The 19,064-nt window shown below is 41.9% G+C and overlaps 1 protein-coding gene across 1 annotated transcript in view; it reads right to left on the bottom strand.

Moving 5' to 3' along the window:
- Positions 1-19,064, bottom strand: part of LOC124500937 (ankyrin repeat domain-containing protein 26-like) — a 149,707-nt gene that overhangs the window by 90,883 nt on the left and 39,760 nt on the right.

The following is a 19,064-nucleotide window of genomic DNA, read 5'->3' as shown; positions in this document are numbered from 1 at the left end:
CAGGACGTTTCCTGTTCCAGGGCTGCTATTTATTATCTATTTATTAGAGCAGATAAAAAAGAGTCAGAGAAGAGGAAAGGAAATGGGTCAGAAACAATGTGTTTAAGGCATATTAAATTAAAAGTACCCAGGGGACTTCCAAAGAAAATGTTAGGGCCGCCTGAATGCCTCATTCAGTTCGCAACTCACTCTTGATTTTGGCTCAGGTCATGATCTCGCAGTTCATGGGTTCAAGCCCCACATCTGGTTTTGCGCTGACAGTGCAGGGTCTGCTTGGGATTTTCTCTCTCTCCCTCTGTCTCTTTTCCCCTCCCCACTTAAGCTCTCTCTGACTCTCTCTACAATTAATAAATGAATAAACTTTAAAAAAAGGAAAAAAAAGAAAATTCAGATCAATACATTTCCTGTAAGAAAAGCCCATCATAAATATCTATAAAACATATTAAACTGATATAATAATGCAAACCTACACAGAAGTGTAAAATTGTGAAAAGGAAAATAAAAGGAGGCAGGAGGAGGAAAGATGGCAGAGGAGAGTTATCAGAATTTCCCTTGACCCTCAAACACAGCAGTATTGAGGTCACAACACTTGGAATACCAGGAATACAGGCTGCAGAGGGACAGAAAAATCTCCACAGGTGCAAAGACAAAGCGTGGCGGGAACAGAAGGGTGTGTATGCGGATTGGGAGAAATAAAATGGTCTGCACAGGCATGGAGTGGGGGAAGCCCTTTGGTGGAGAAACGAAAGGAAGGTAGAGAGAGAGGCTGTGGGAAGTGTATTTGGATATGAGAAAACCTGTCCGGAACACAGACCAAGGAGAGGTCCAGAGAGCCAATTCTACTTTGCAAAACAGCCTTAGAAGCTAAAAAACAGAATTTTCAAGGTTGCCAGACTTTCTCTAGAAAAGAGCTGCCACCTCCCATGCCTGGTGGGGAGGGAGCTGCCCCTAGGCTCTCAGTGAAACACTGGGAGAGAACACCTTGAGTATGGTGTAAAGGGGAGGTATTGCCCTGCCCAAGGGAAAAGACTCTGCAGGCATGAGCCAGAGGCCCTTTGTCAACTGGGCAGAGTGGTCCTACTCCAAAACCAGGTCTGAGTAAAGCGGGATCCTATAGGGTTTTGAATCCCAGCTCAGTGCTCAGGGAGCACAGGAGAATTTGCAGCAAGGCAAACCAGGCCTGCAGGAGATCCTAAGGGGCGAGTCTCTGAGTAGAAAGCAGCAGAGACTACAAAGGACCAGAGGCCTCACCAAAAGCATGAAACCTTCAGATAACACAATGACACTAAATCCATATGTTTAACTAATCACTCTGAATGTGAATGGACTCAATGCCCCAATCAAAAGACACAGGGAATCAGAATGGGTAAAACACAAAACAAAACCAAAGAACAAGATCTATCCATATGTTGTCAACAAGACACTGATTTTAGACCCCAGGACACCTCCAGATTCAAAGTGAAGGTATGGAGAACCACCTATCATGCTACTAGAAGTCAAAAGAAAGCTGGAGTCGCCACACTTCCACCAGAAAGACTAGATTTTAAACCAGAGACCGTAGTAACAGAGTCAGAAGGGCATTGGGTCATAATTAAGGGGTCTATCCATCAAGAGGAGCTAACACTTGCAAATGTTTATGGCCCCAAAGTGAAACGCCCACACATATGAATCGATTAATCACAAACATGATTAAATGTATACATACAAATACCATGATGGTAGACGACTTTAAGACTCCACTCATGGCAATAGGCGGATCGTCAAGGCAGAAAATCAGTACGGAAACACAGAACCAATGTGTCATTGGACCAGATGTATTCAGATATACATAGATATATATTGGCCTAATATATATGCATTTATATACATGGATATCAAAACTGATATATTAAAATCCTTTCATCCAACAGCAGTAGAATGCATGTTCTTCTTAAGTGCACATACAACATTCTCCAATAACTCCAAGTGACATCCTGGGTCACAAAACAGCCCTCCACAAATATAAAAGGACTGAGATCATACCTTGCATATTGTCGGATCACAACAACAAGCACTTGCTCATTCTTTCTCTCTCTCCCTCCCTTTCCAAGGGAAATGTAAACATTTCAAAACCATTTAGCTCAGCCGCTTCCAAGAAAGAGAAAAACAAGAATAATAAACCTTGTGGGGCAATGAGTCCTGGATGGAAACCACACACAGACAGTAGAATTCCATAACCAATATGTTGACAATGGAGTTGACAGAAAGTGATGTACTAAAAGAACAGACACTAAAGAAATCGTTTCTGCAAGGACAAATTAGGGTAGGGGTAAACCATTAAAAAAGAGCCTGGTGCGGGGAACACGTATGTGGCACAGTCAGTTCAGCATCCACCTTCAGCTCATGAGTCACGATCTCACGGGTTGTGGGTTTCAGCCCCACGTTGAGCTCTGTGTTGACAGCTCGGAGCCTGCAGCCTGCTTTGGATTCTGTGTCTCCCTCTGTCTCTGCCCCGACCCCGCTTGCACTCTGTGTCTCTCTCTGTCTCAAAAATAAACTTTAAAAAATTTTAAAAATACCGTAAAAAGCATGGGGGGAGAAGAGGGAAAAAGAAAAAAAAAAACACATGACCAATCAAACAAGCATGAGCTTAACACAAAAAAGAAAAGGAAAAATGTGAGCAAAAGAAGGTAAGTGGAAACAACATACATTTTTCAACAGGTAACATAAGTAGGATTGGGAATATACTATGAACAATAGTCTCTTTAAACCTTTTAAAGATATATGTCTCTATATATGTGTGTGGATATATATATATATATATATATATATATATATGTGTGTGTGTGTGTGTGTGTGTACATATATATGTATACATGTATGTGTGTGTATATATATAAGTGTAAGTATATATGTGTATGTAACTGTATATTATATTTATATCTCTTTCTGTATCTTTCTATACCTATCTATCTATATCTATATCCATCTATCTATCTATCTATCTATCTAATATTTATGTAAAAGAGAGGCTTTGATTCACAGTATATCCCTAATAATACTGACTCTTATCACTCTACAGTTATCTGGTTATAAATGCTGGAATAAAGAATTTAATTTTTTTCACTATAAAGAAACTGTTCAATTCCTGGCATCTATCGCTTCCGAAAAGCTAGAGATTATTACTAGACTAACAAAAGAACAGAAAAAGAGAGGTTCCTAATACGTCAACATTCACTATGGAGAAAGAATTGGGAATGAGAATTCTAGGAAGAAATGGGAACCTTCAAAGGATGTGTGTAATGGGACACAGATGGGGTTACACAAACAAAGGCTGAGGACTTTATCTCTGCAAATTTAAGCTCACAATAGGAGGATACTAAAAATATACTGTAACCTTCTTTCTTATGCAACTCCTGATTTCCTCAATAGAATTCATTTGCGTTTATACATGTTAAACACTAAAACGGAATATAAACTGAAGCCTGGCTTTTTAAATTCACATATTTAATTGTGATATATCATGCGTATTTTGTTACTTTTCAAACTCCATTCTACAGAATTCCATTTCCCTACTCATTTATTCACATTCAAAAACCATGACATTGCTTCTTCCAAGCAAGACGTTATTCTAGGAGCTCCAGGAGTCTGACAAGTGTGTTTCCTAACCTCCAGGAGCTTATCATGACTGAGGGGCTTTGAAATGAATACTGAAATAAATATCAGATGTCTGAAACTTTACATTTTAGAATCTGACACAAGGACTAGGAGGAGATAGTGTTCAAAGCTAGAATAGGAAAGATTTCTGAAATCAGAAATTTGACAACTTGGCTAGGAAGAGCGTCTGCTCATAGAGCTACTCTTTTCAGCAAAACACGTATTCTTCGGGGAGATGCACAATTTTAACTTACTCTTCATGCAGTTATTTCAAAACTACAGGGGAACACTTTTGTAAGGTAAATGTTGAGAAATAATGTAAACATCTAAATGTCTACATTTTCTAATATTATTTTAGTCTAAATGTAGAACAAAGGATAGAGCCAAAGGAAACTCCTGTATGTCACCAAAATAAAACTTACCCGGGGCTGGTGGGGGGGGGGAGTGGGGCAACCTACAATAGATACGTGGACCCAATCAGGTTTCATTTAGGCATGAGTATCATCAGTCATGTTACTATCACAGTAAGAATCCTTATCCTTATGCAAATGTCATATTGCCTCCATGAGGGGAAAGCTTTTCCCAATATAATATGACGGTCATTATATATTTTCCAGCCCATTCTTTTATCAGCCTCCACCTGTAGGATTTACCAAAGTACAACAAAACAAAACAAAACATTCAACGCGTCATGTATCTGTAAAGTGGTTTGTTCTTGGTAACTTTCCATGACACACATAAAATGATGATACACAGGCTCCTCTTAAATGTTCAGAGTAAATAAGGGAGAAAACTCAATTCAGAGCAGGAAAGTGAGTTTCACAGGAGGGTACTTTACCTTGGTACCAAAATCTAAGACTTGGCTAGATGATGTAGACCATGAATCATCAGGACCAGGTTTGTCGGAAAGCCTTTAGAGCAAAAAAAAAAAAATACAAGAAAAACATGTTCATTCATTTAAACACAAAATTTAAAAAAGTTAAGGGAAAGGTCGCCTATCTGTTTATTCCACGAAGTTTCTTGGTATCATTAAAATTGGCCTCTGGTTTTTTCATTAAGTTTTATTTTAATGCCAGTAATAGCAACATCCAGAGTTATATTGGTTTAAGTTGTACAATATAGTGATTCACCAACTCCATACTCACCCCGTGCTCATCATGACAAGGGCACTCCTTCATCCCCATCATCTCTTTCACCCCTCCCACCACTCACCTCCACTCCGCAACCAGCCGTTTCTTCTCTGCACTTAAGAGCCTATTGCTTGGTTTCTCTCCCCTTTTGTTTCCTCCATTTGCTCCTTTGTTGTTTCTTAAGTGCTACATGAGTAAAATCATATGGCATTTGTCTTTCCCTGACTTTGCTTATCATACTACACTCAGGCTCCATCCAGGTGATTGCAAATGCCAAGATTTCATTGTTTTATGTTTGAGTAATACTACAGTGTGTGTGTGTGTGTGTGTGTGTGTGTGTGTGTGTGTGTGGATATACATATACACACACACATACATTCATATAGGGCTTCTTCTTGGTTCACTCAGCTGTCAATGGACGCTTGCTCTGGCTGTTGGAAATAATGCTGCAATAAACACAGGAGTGTGTGTGTCCCGTGGAATTCGTGTTTTTGTATTCTCTTGGGTAGTATCCAGTAGTGCAATTACTGGATCATAGGAGAGTTCTGGTTTTAATTTTGTGAGGAACCTCCATACTGTTTTCCACAGGGGCCGCCCCCATTTGCATTTCCACCAACGGTGCAAGAGGTTTCCTTTGTCTCCACATCGTCGCAAACACTTGCTTCTTGTGTCTTGGAGTGTAGCCATTCTGACAGGTGTGACGTGGTATCTCGTAGTTGGGGGGGGGAATCTTTTCATGTGTCTGTTGACCATCTGTATGTTGTCTTTGGAAAAGGGTCTGGTTATGTCTACTGCTCATTTGTAAACTGGGCTTTTTTGGAGGGGCGTGATGTTGACATGTATCCATTTTTTAGACATTGTGGATACTAACCCTTTACTGGATTTGCAAAACATTTCCAAATTTGTTCTCCCATTCCAGAGGTTGCCTTTCAGTTTTGACGGTTTCCTTCCCTGTGCAAAAGCTTCGTACGTTGATATAGTCCCGAAACTTTATTCTTGCTTTATTTCCCTTGGCTCAAGAGACATAACTAGTAAAATGTGGCTACAGCCAAAGTCAGAGAAATGACGGCCTGTGCTCTCTTCAAGGATTTTTTTTTTTATGGTTTCAAGTCTCACACTTAGGTGTTTAATTCATTTTGAGTTTCTTTGTGTGTATGGTACAGAAATTGGTCCAGGTTCATTCTTTGGAATGTGACTTGTCTGGTTTACCCAACACCATTTGGTGAAGAGACTGCCTTTTCCCCACTGGATAGTCTTTCCTGTTTGTAGAAGATGAACTGACCATACAGTGGTGGATTTATGTCTGGGTTTGCGGTTCTATTCCCCTGAGCTATAAGGCTATTTTGTACGCCAGTACCCACCATCCTGTTTGGATTACTACAGCTTTGGAATCCAACTTGAAAGCTGAGATTGCGATACCTCCAGGGTTCCTCGTTTTCAATATTGCTTTGGCCATTCAAGGTCTTTTGTGGTTCTATACAACGGTTAGGCTTGTTTGTCTAGCTCTGTGACAAATGCTGTTCGTATGGTGACAGGGATTGCATGACATCTGTAGATGGCTTTGGGTAGTGTAGACACTTTAAAAATATGTATTCTTCCCATCTGTGAGCATCGGATGTCTTTCTCTTTCTTTCCGTCACCTTCAATTTCTTTCATCAGTGTTTTACGGTTTCCAGAGTACAGGTCTTTCACAATTTGGACCCTGTTTTAAAAAAAGCTTTCTGTTCTCTATTTGGCCTCGACCTCTCCTAACCTGTGAAATCTCCAGGAAAGACCCAGTCTGAGTTTCCAATAACCAAATGTGACAGGCAGACAATGCTCTGAAATGGTTGAAAATGAAATGTATAAACGTTACCACAATGACTTCTCACCTCACATCTGTCAGAATGGCCCAGTTTCAACACACAGGAAACAACAAGGGTTGCTCAGGGTGTGGAGAAAAAACAACCCTTGTGCACTGGTCATGGGATGTAAATTGGTATCGCCACAGTGAAAGCCACTATGGAGGGGCCTCAACGAATTAAAAACACAAATACCATAGGATCCAGTGATTCCACTACTGGGTATTTATTTACCCAAGGGAAATGGAGGTACTAATTTGAAAAGATATAGGCACCCCTATCTTTATTATAGCATTATTTACAATAGACAAGATACGGAAGCAACCCAAGTGTCCACCAATACATGAAGAGACCACACACACACACGCAGACATACGCACACACACACACACACACACACTGAAATATTACGCAGCTATAAATGAGAATGAGATCCTGCCATCTGCAACATCATGGATGTACCTAGATGGCATGAGGGTAAGTGAAATAAGTCAGACAGAGAAAGACAAATCCTATATGATTTCACTTCTGTGTAGAATGTAAAAAGGGGAATAAATGAACAAACAGAGCAAAAGCAGAAACAGACCCATAAATGCAGAGCTTTGACTCTTGCCAGAAGGGAGGGGAGGTGGGGGGATGGACAAAGTGGGTGAAGGGGAGAGGGGAGTTCAGGGTTCCAGTTATACAATGAATAAATCACAAGGCTCAAAGGTACAGCATAGGGAATCTAGTAAGTGGTATCGTAATGGCATCATACATTAACAGATGGGAGCTACGCTTATGGCGATCACGGGGAAACATCCAGAGTTGTTGCATCACGTATTACATTGTGTGTCAGGTAGACCTCCGTTTAAGTAAACGTATCAAAGTTTAGGTTTCTATGTTATGAGTGGTAGTACTTACTAGAGATTGAAAGATTCAAAGTTCCCAAGGCCAATTTTGTTCCCACACTGGTCTTGCCTTATTTAGGTCCATAATAACTAGCAAACATTCCAAGCCTTCAGGGGCATTCAGCTACCCAAGGACGGAGACTGTGATCAAAACGGTCCTGGTAGTTGTGCCTCTGTTTTCTATACGCTGCCTGACTATTTTCTTCCCTATGAGCTCCCACTCCTACATCACTCTTCGGCACGGTTCTGTGGCATCCCCCAACCTTTCAATCTTTAGCCTATGAAGCCATACACTCCTACCACAAGGATGGGCTCACATGACCGAGGGTAGGAACCATGTCCTGCTCCTGGAGAACAAGCGAACTGGGAGTCTCAGTCATCCACACAGTCACCTCAACATAGGAATGTTATCACCGATCCAGATGAAGCTCCCTTACTGATTTGACAAGTCAGTCCTACCCCTGCCCAGCCCTACAAGTACATGGGAAGGGCATCACAGATTTAGGAAAAGAGGTGGAGTGAGGAGACAGCTTGCCTTGGGCCATACATCCCTGATGTTCACAATCTCCACCACCCACCCCCAATTCCTTGAGAGGATCTAAGCTATCCTCCCTCAGTTGGGGTGGAAGTAGGGGATATCATATTTCTATTTGCTGTAAACAGACTCTTCCCAGCAGCTCAAAGGATTGTTAATCTCTCTCATCAGAAAAGCTGAGGTATGCTCGCACCTTCAATGAAACCAACACACACAAAAGCAGAAACCTGCTTGTCACGACCCTCTTGAACTCTTTATTTGAATATGCTTTTCGAAACAACTCCCCTAATCCTGGGTCCTTCATTCCTGTCATTCACCTTTGTCTCACTTGGCATAAACCCCCATATTCTGACATCTTTTCTCAAACTCGTATTCCTAACCAACTCAGTGTTGTTCTCCTTGAAACCTGGTCTCCTCTGCTGTTTCGATTCTTACCCTACTTCATTGTATTCATTAGACCCACTCCCCAGCTTTCTATTATTAAAACAGATGCCTGCAAGATGAAGACAAAAAAGAAGGAAGAAAGGAAAGAAAGAAAGAAAACCAGAATTTGAAATGCATTTCTGTCACTTATCATATCCAAATAGGTCACTTCAATCTCTTTGGAGTTTCAAATTCTCCAGGGAAACAACCATTGGGCAAGGAGGTGAAACATAGGTTGACGTACCAGAGGGTGTTTTGAGGAATTAATGTCTGAGGTTCCCTAAATCTTGAGACCCTAAGTGCTTTTGATTTGGCCTCTGGAGAAATGGAGGGTCCTTAGCTGGCAGAAGTGGGCAAATTATTTGAAAAAAAAGAAAGAAATACCAAGGAGTCCAGAGAAGAAAGTCCAAAGGCAAAACACAGTACAAAAAGTCATGGGGGGAAAAAAAAAAACTCCAAAAAACGCAAAAAGCTTCCTATAACTAGACAAGGGTACTAGCCCAAAGGGAAACCAGCCTGGGAACTTAGGCAACAGAGAATCATATAGCAATATCTTCAAAATAGAGAGTGAGTTTAATTAATGTAACATGGTCTACAACTAGATATCCTTCCCTTACAGAAAACTAATTTGTCTCAAGAAGAGGGGATATCACTATCTCTAAGGACTTGCCTGACGACATCTTGCTTATTATGTAAAAGCCTTGACACCATGGCCATAGCTGACATCCACCCTAAAATCTCGGATGGTAAAAACAAGGGACGAGTTACCACTGCACTAATGACTTTTGTTAGCACTAGTGGTCAAATATATGAGGCCAAATGCTTGGACTAACCTGGGTTCTTAAGCAAACCCTAAATTGGTGTTCTGACATCATTATCTTTGACATTCTGAGTTGATCTGCCCCAGGATCTGTATCTTCATCTCAGTGCTGCTGAGGAACCAGAGAATGGATGCGGAAGCTTCAAGGGCTGACGGGCAAAGCCCCTCAGCTACCCGTTAACTATGGAATCATGGTCGAGTCATCAACCTCCCTGAACCACAGTTGCCAAAGCAATAAAAAAGTAGGCCACAATAACACAGCTACTTTGCAAAGCTGTACAATGACTATATAACTGAACAGACGGTACCCGTAGGATATAGTGTCTGGTCCAGTGTAGAACACGCAACAACTGGTTTTGTTCTCTGCGTTCCCTTAGGAGACACATAATTTTCAGTTCATTCATTCCCTTTCCTTTCCTTTCATTATCCGTTTCATTTCATTTCATTCCTTTATACTTTGAGAGGGAGTGCACACAGAAATCGGGAAAGACATCCCAAGGAGGCTGTCAGCGCAAAACCCGACGTGGGGCTTGAACTCACAAACCTGAGTTGAAGTCAAGAGTCACACCCTTAACCGACTGAGCCACCCGGGTGCCCCAGCAAATGTCATTTTTACAAATCCATAAAAATCCTACCTGGCTATAGAATCTTCCTCAGCATTCTTATCTGCTCCTAAAGAAGAAAGCAAAATACATGTTAAATCAACAATCGAAAAATAGAGGAAATTACAAGTGTACGGCTTATGATTTGTGAAAAAGTATTGCTTTGGGACCACACCTGGAAACCACACTACACTGAATGGTAATTATCCCATTCGTAGGCTTAAGGCACTAAGAAATCTTACTTTCTCCTCTATATTGACCAAAAGCAAGAATGGGTTTTATCAGAATTTGACACCTACAGGGGAACTGATGTTTACAATGGCCATCACTGACCGACTCTATGGCACTGGAGGAAACTGGTATCGTTAGGAGAATGATTATCATGAGCGGACAATGTCAGACTGAAACTAGCATGATTTTTCTGGACTTCCACTCCTAGAGGAGTTGAAAGAGAGTATCTTTATTTTGCGGTAACACGGCAGAACTTCCCCAGCTCTTCAGCAGACACTCTTCAGTTTTAGGAGGAAACACCCCCTCACAAAGTGTGCTCTATAGCCATGGTACTTTGCAGCATGGCCAAACCATAGCAAACAGACTCTCCCTGGCCTTATTTCCATTGGCAAGGTAAGAAGGAAAGATTTGGCATTCCAGTTTGATATCGTTCTAACCTCTTGAGGCTGTCTCCTTCCATTGCTAGAGAGTCTATCTAGACCCACCGCACATCACAGAGGAGGAGGATCCCAATGTGAGTGCTCTGTAGTGGTTCATGATGTCATTTTTCCCAACCCTCCCCATTAAGTGACACACATCTAGAGAAATCATACTTCTTTTCATGGAAGGCAGAGGTCATCAGATCCTCTACTGATGAGCAACTAAACGAAACAAAGGGCAAAGAATAGCTTGAATGCCTACATTCAATTACCGGGATATTTTCACTTTCTAAACATTCAAAGACATCCACTCTATGATTCTAACTATATGACACCTGGAAAGAGCAAGGCTATGGAGCTAAGGGTTGGGGTGAACGTAGGGATAAACGGGCACAGCACAGAGGACTTTTAAGGCCGTGGAACTCTTTCACACGATACCACAAAGGTGGATTCACATCATTGCACATTTGTTAAAACTCATAGAATGTATAACACCAAGGCTGAACACTAATGCACATTAGAGACTTGGCCTCCAAATGAAGAGTTCGTGTCCGTAGAAAATGCACCACTGTCGTCAGGGTGCCTGGGTGGCTCAGTTGCTTCAGCATCCAACTCTGGATCTGAGATCAGGTCATGATCTCACAGTTCATGGGATCAAGTCCTGCATCAGGCTCTGTGCTGACAGCACAGGATTCTTTCCCCCCTCTCCCTCTGCCCCTTGGCTGCTCACACGCATGCATGCTCTCTCGCTCAAAACTCAACCAAGGAACTGAAAAGAAAAATCCTACTAAAAATGGACCACTGTCGTGCAAGATGTTAACAACAGGGGAGGCTAGGCGTGTACGGGAGCGTGGTATGGTATACGGAGACTCTCTGTACTTCCTATTATATTTTGCTGTGAACTTAAAACTAATGTCAAAACTCAGGCTTATTAAATGTATGAAACAACAAAAACAACAAAATATGGTATCCATTGAAGCTACTCTTAGCATATACTAACTCATGATACAGTCACCTTGAACATTAAAATAGAGATCAAAGTAACACAATAGGGGTACTGTCTCCCATTTGGAAGTATATGAAAATGCATAAACAAAGCACAAAAATACAACAGTTATTTGTATACTTAGGCAAGAAAACAATTGGTGAATATGATCTGAAATCTTATACCTATAAACAGGGGTTCAGCACCATAGGAATCAAACCTGGGTTTTCCATATAATTAAGAGATTTTCATTCTAATTTTAAATCAAAAATCATTATGTTGATCATACCTAAGAATCATAATGAAAGCTTAATCCCATAAAAAAAAAGGTTATAATGACCTAATATTGCCCTAGTAATTTTTACACAAATACCTACTTCATATGGATGATGAAACTGAAACGAGTACCATGGTAACCGTCATGTTACTTGCTAGTAAAACAAAATTTGAAGACACCACCAAAAATGACGTCAGGGCTATAATTCCTCTGCAGAACAGATTTCATCCAGCAGGCCGAAGATGGCTACCCTCAGAACTTCCTACTTGAATGACTGGCCCTTGGCTGTTCCCCGGGATCTTGGATTTAAGGACGGTTCCCACCATTCCCTAGCTGGTTAAGAGTGGTTCACTGTGTCTAAGTGCTGCTACACTCAATGTGCTTAAGGCCGTACACTTGATTTCCTTTCTGGAAACCTGGAATTTTGGGACATGCTAAGGAGAAGATGCCTATGTGATTAGCATTTGATGAAAACCTTGGGCACTGAGTATCCATAAGCCTCGTACTGGCCCACAACATTTCACTTGTGCTGTCCTAATTTCATGCTGGAGGAATTTAGCACATCCTGCCAACTCCATAGAGAAAGGATTCCTGGAAGCCTGCGCTTGGTTTCCTCTGGCCTTCACCCCGTGCACCATTGCTCAGTGCTGATTGGCCTTTCTAGCCTGTCCCCAGACCAATCCACATGCATGACTACAACTATATGCTGAGTCCTGTGAGCTCTTCTAGTGAATAATCAAATCTGGGTGTAACTGGGATGCCTCTAACACAACTGCATTATGTGAAATTTTATTATTTGGGTTGATGTCTTACACGTGGTTACAGTCAGAAGGTTATGTCACAGAATACCTTTCCTGGAATCTCTTTTCTTGGTATTTGACTTGAAAATTCCTACATGCCTATATATCCATTTGAAGAAAGGTTTAAAAGGAATACATGAAATCATGATGTCAGAAAGTGTGAAACAAGCAACAATCTTATTTTACTCTGAAAAGAGAGAGAGAGAGAGAGCGCAAGCAAATCCTGGTGATTGCCCCTATGTTCTACCATATAAAAGTTCTCTGAAATATGAAAAATCAGTTAATTTTCTCCAGCTACCTAGGACTTAGTTCATTTTTCTGGCAGATAGGAATCAAAGAAGTAACAGGGATCATTCCACAACAATCAGAACTGTCAGACAGAATATGAAAACATACTACTGATTATAGTGTGCTTTTGTTTCTTTTCCTTATTTTCCTAGAACATTAAAAATATAGTTCACCTATTAAAGGCAGTTATTGCCAAAATAATCAAAAGTCACAAATACGGCATCCAAAATGTCAGATGCGTTATCTTGATGTCTCCTTATGTGACCCTCCTTCCAATTCTCTTATTTTGCCCTAAAGGATACTACCGTATGAAGTACCCCCCATTTTATATGGCATTAACGTATATACATTTATCGCTGACTACAAACGCTTATGTTCACCCATGGTAGTTAGGACATAACTCTGCATCATCAGCTAGGACAGTCCTTAATGTCTTGCCAACACTGAGGATAACAGTAAGAGTGGGAACATTTGGGGATACTACTCTGACAAATTCTGGTACGAGGAGCTCACCTGATAGTGTTGCTGCATTTCAAATAGTCTGCTCTTCCCTTTAAAGAACTAGTGTATTTTTCCACCTTCCAGTAGAAACACCATACACACCGGCTTACTTTCCTTCATTTATTCCCTGTAGGCTCCGCCATTCACATGATTCCCTCTTTGGCTCTTCTCTTCTTTCCTGAGCTTCCTTGGGCCTTCCAGGGTCTTGAAAGGGAACTAGTCATTTAGGTCCTTTGGTGGCACTCTCAATTTAATCTGCTGCCGACACCACATACGATATGCAACTTACCTCCTTTTCACATCTCTTTCTCTTTCCTATGCACTTAACAGGCCGGTTTCTTTAGATATTAGAATATATCAGTATTCCTGTTTTAAATCAACATTCTGTCAAATGACCTTTGCATAAAATGCAGTTCTTACCTTCTACTTGTCCATTTAATATACTTGGCCCTTTCTGATCCACAGCTCCAGAGACACGAGGAACATATTTGTTGGGCTTCTCAGACATACTCTGTTAAAAGTAGCATCAGTAATGAGTTGCGTGAAGGCTTCCTAAGCCTTTTCCAAGAAAATTTCTGAATTTATGATTTTAATAACAATCAGACGTACACATAAGTAAAACGTATTGACCACCAAAACATTTAAATACAAAACCTCATATATGCTCTCTTGATTCAGCGTCCCTTTGAATCTTCATTTGGCTAGTGACTCTCTAAACTGATCATGGAAGGCCAGAATAAATACTTTCAAAGGCAGAAGCCTGGCTTGTATGCAGATTTCAAAAAGGAACTAACAAAACACCTTCCTTTGCATTCCTCACCAAAATACAAGGACATCTGAAATAAGTTTTGAAACAAATTCTTTAAAAGTGTACTTGCTATAAATGAAAACTGCTTCTAATAAAATGGCAGACATTTGTTTCAGTGTCAATTCATACCTCACATGATCAGAAACTTTGGAGTATATCATGTTGAGTATCAACCAAACACTGGTGTAGCTGCTGCTTCGTTTAGGTAAACAAAGGCTTGACCTTTTTCTTGACGAAAGAAGGGTTGGATCGAATGGCAAAGTAGTAAGAAAAATCTTTTCTTAAAATTATGGTGAACTAGTAGCAGAAACAAGGTAGATATAGGTATGGAACTCTTCCCAATGTGTAGTAAGCATTCAAACGGCAAGTACAAGAACATGTATGTCTTAGTCACCTAAAATGTGCCAAGCACTCATTTCCCTATGCACACTTTCTTTTTTACACACAACAATAGTAATGATTATGATGATGGAGTGAGCCTTCCTACTTCTTGGTGACTCCAAGACATTGGAGTAAAATGATGATCCGTGGTCCTCTCTGTCCAGAATGTCCCTCGCCACGGTCTACACGACTGGCCCTTCTCCTCTTTCACTTGGCACCTTTTGCCACTCTCAGATCTTTTCCGACTACCAAAATTCCCGCTCCCACTCTCATCCTCATCCTCACTACAAACGCCCCCAATATTCTCTCAACGAACATTGTCCATTTCCTATCGATGAAGCCTTTATAGTGACTTATAACGGATTGCTGTTGACTTACTTTTCTGCTCCGACCACAACAACCTAAACCCTCCACTTGTACACTCAGTAGCTAACTGCTTGGTACGTACTCAGTATACAAGGACCAGGTAATTAAGGTCAAAACATTTACACTAATCTCACTGAGAAGGTCTCAAAAGTACCAAATCCCTATACCGTTGACCCTTGAACAAAGCAAGGGTTACGGGCTCTGATGGCCATGCACTCGAAAATCCACAAATATCTTTTGAAACCTCAAAACCAAATCAAACAAACAAAAATTCCTACTGAATTTCCTACTTTAAAAGCAATTACACTTAGAAATCAAAAAGTATATATGTCTTGAAAACCAGAACATTAAAGCAGAAGCGCTTGTATACGCTCTCTAGGTCTAATCTACCTTTTCGGCCTCATTTGGCCATTGACTCTGTACACTGAGCATGGGAGGTCAGGGTTAGGATAAGGGAATGCTGAGCTTACCAACAATATACACAGTCGATTAATGCATGTTTTCCCTGTTATCTGTATTACATACTGTATTCTTACACTATAAACTGAAGAAAAGGTTACGAAGAAAATCGTAAGGAAGGGGTGCTGGGTGGCACTGTCGCTTCAGGGTCAGGCTCTTGACTTTGGCTCAGGTCATGATCTAGACTTCCTGAGTTCAACACTGGCAGTCTGGAGCCTGATGAAGATTCTCTCTCTGCCCCCGCTTCCCTACTCACGTGCTCTGTCCTCTCTCTCTCTCCCCCAAAATAAATAATAATAAAAACAAAACCAAGACGAAAAAGACAATCATAAGGACGAGAAAATACAGGATGGTACTGTATTTATTGAAAAAAAATCTGTATGTATGTGGACTCCCACAGTCCAAACCCATCTTGTTCAAGGGTCCAATGTATACCTGTATGATGTTTCCACTAAGAGTTTACTGGAACTTATTATAGCCCCACATTAGAAAATCAACAACCCATTCTAACTTTGCCATTCTTTTGTGGACACTAGGGCCATTTTGTTGGCCTTCGAACATCTTCCCATTGAAAACAAGCATTCTTGGGGGGCCTGGGTGACTTAGTCGATTAGGCACCCAACTTTGAAATTGCGAAAAGGAAAGTAAAAGGTGGAGGGAGGACTTAAGACGGCAGGGGAGGGAATCATAATTTCCCTTGTCCCTCAAACACAGCAGTATTGAGATCACAACACTTGGAATGCCAGGAATATAGGCTGCAGAGGGACAGAAAAATCTCCACAGGTGCAGAGTGACAGCTTGGCGGGACACAGGGTGTGTATGCGAATTGGGAGAAATAAAATGGGCAGCATAGGCATGGAGTGGGGGAAGCCCTTTGGTGGAAAAACGAAAGGAAGGTAGAGAGAGAGGCTGTGGGAAGTGCCTTTGGATATGAGAAAGCGTGTCCGAACCACAGACCAAGGAGAGGTCCAGAGAGCCAGTTTCTACTTTGCAAAACCGCCTTAGAGGCTAAGAAACAGAATTTTCAAGGTGGCCAGACTTTCTCTAGACCAGAGCTCCCACGTCCCATGCCTGGTGGGGAGGGAGCCGCCCCAAGGCTTGGTAGCAATCTCAGGGCTACACTGGGAGAGAACACCTTGAGTATGGTGGAAAGGGGAGGTATTGCCCTGCCCAAGGGAAAAAGACCGTGCAGGCACGAGCCAGAGGCCCTCTGTCTACTGGGCAGAGTGGCGCAACTCCACTACCAGGTCCGAGCAAAGCGGGATCCTACAGGGTTTTGAATCCTAGCTCAGTGCTCAGGTGGCACAGGGGACTGTGCAGCAAGGCAAGCCGGCTCCCAGGCTATTCCATGAGGATAGCCTATACAGTGAGTTTTGAGACACCTCGTGTGGGCAGGAGAGATTGGGGTGTCGCCATTTCTCTCCCCATGACCAACATCGTGGGGCTTCAGGGAATGGACAGTGAGCCTCCGTGGAGGCAGGCCCATTACACCAAACCCTGGCTCTCTGTGCCTCGTAACTGCTTCTCTATAGGAGTGAGACTGACACTGATGGGACCAGACAGCCCCTCGTCTAGACCAGCACAGCCACCAGTCCCAGGCACCAATAGACAACTCTCCTCCGGTTTTCTATCTTAGTTTGTTTGTTTGTTTGTTTGTTTGTTTGTTTGTTTGTTTGTTTCATTTGACTTATTATTCTTTTGTCTTTCCTTTTCTTTTTTACTGTTTATTTCTTTATTTGGAGAGAGAGAGAGTGAGTGATCAACAGAAGACATGCAGAGAGAGGGAGAAAGAGAGAATCCGAGCAGGATCCATGCTCTCACAGCAGGACCTGATGGGGGTTTGGAACCCACCAACAGCGACAACATGATGTGAGCCAAATTCAAGAGTCGGACGCTTCACCTACTGAGACACCAAGGCGCCCATCTTTTCTTTCCTTTGCTTTCCCTTTCTTCTCTTTTCCCTTTTTTCTCTTTCTACTCTCCTCTTTCCTCGTCTCCCTTTGGAAACAGCCTAGTAGTCTCGAGTTGACGTGGGTCAAAGCTAATTATATATCCACATTTATCTATATATCTTAATATATACCTATATATCTATACATAGATATATATAGATATATCTATATGTTTTTTTTCCTTTGTTCCTCTGTTCTGGTTCTTTGTGTGTTGGATTGCGCATTTTCTCTATACTTTTCTAGATCTCCTTCTTCATTTTCCACCCTCTCTTTCTGGATTAAGCCCTAGAGCTCCTTTGAGTCACTGCCTGGTCTTTTTTCCCACTCCAGTCATTTCTCTTTTTGTTTGGGCTAAGGACTTCACCACCTTCTTTCCTTTTTCCCAGGATTACTTCAACCAACAAATCAAAGCACACCTGGTGGAAGGCCCAAACCGCCACTCCAAGTAGCAGGAACAGCAGCCAAAGATGCACCGAAAGAGGGCACACAACACACTCCAATAACATTTGTTCAACTGCCAGGCCCTGGACCGTGTAGGAGCTCTTTTTAATATAGTAGTACTCGCAGCTGTGGGACACGGAACAAGCTATTAACACACATAAAGGGAAAGAATCTTGCCAACACGATGAAATCGAAGAATTCTCCTCAAAAAAAATTCCGGGAAGAAAGGACAGCCAGAGAAGGGCTCAAAAGACACAGAAACAATATATGTGAGCACATTTTTGGAATGACACTCACAAGACGCATAGTTGCGCTTGAAACCACGCACAGAAGACAGCAGACAATCTCCTGCTTCAGAGATCAAGGACCTAAGGAATCGTCACGATGAACGCTGAAAATGAAATGGTGTAAAGGAGATACAAAGTAAACTAGATGCAGTGACAGCAAGGACGGGAGAAGCAGCAGACAGAATTGGTGAAACAGAAGATCCAATGGTGGACAAAGATGAAGCAGAGAAAGGAAAGGAAGGCAATGACTAGATCACGAGACAGGTACTAGAGACCGACGTGATTCGGTGAGATGAAATATTAGCCACATCCTACGAGTCCCAGAAGAAGAAGAGTGAGAGAAAGGGGCAGAAGGTTTTTTTGAACAACTTATAGCTGAGAGCTTCCCTCATCTGGGGAAGGAAACGGGCATGCAAGTCCTGGCGGCACAGAGCATTCCTTTCCAAATCAACAAACCCAGGTCAACACCACGACCTGCCATAGCGAAACTGGAAAACTACAAAGATAAGGAGAGGATTCTGAAAGCAGCTAGGGACAAACCGGTCTTATTAGACAAGGGGAGACACATAAGGGTAGCAACAGACCTGGCCAAAGAACCTTGGCAAGGCAGAAGGGAGGGGTAGGAAACGGTCATTGTGCTGAATGGGAACATCTGCGGTGAAGAATCCCTTCCCCAGCAAGGCTGTCATTTAGAATAGAAAGAGAGAGAAAGGCTATCCCAGACACACACACCCTAATGGAGTTCATGACCACTAAACCAGCCCTGCAGGAGATCCTAAGGGGGACTCTGTGAGTGGAAAGCAGCAGAGACTACAAAGGACCAGAGGCCTCACCAAAAGCATGAAACCTTCAGATAACACAATGACACTAAATGCATATGTTTAACTAATCACTCTGAATGTGAATGGACTCAATGCTCCAATCAAAAGACACAGGGAATCAGAATGGGTAAAACACAAAACAAAACCAAAGAACAAGATCCGTCTATATGT

This window comes from Lynx rufus, unplaced genomic scaffold (assembly GCF_022079265.1).
Source record: "Lynx rufus isolate CCGP_SWC_20201006 ecotype Redwood Valley unplaced genomic scaffold, mLynRuf1.p SCAF_65, whole genome shotgun sequence".
NCBI lineage: Eukaryota > Metazoa > Chordata > Mammalia > Carnivora > Felidae > Lynx > Lynx rufus.
The sequence above is the reverse complement of the archived record's forward strand: the minus strand, read 5'-3'. Positions and strand labels throughout refer to the sequence as shown.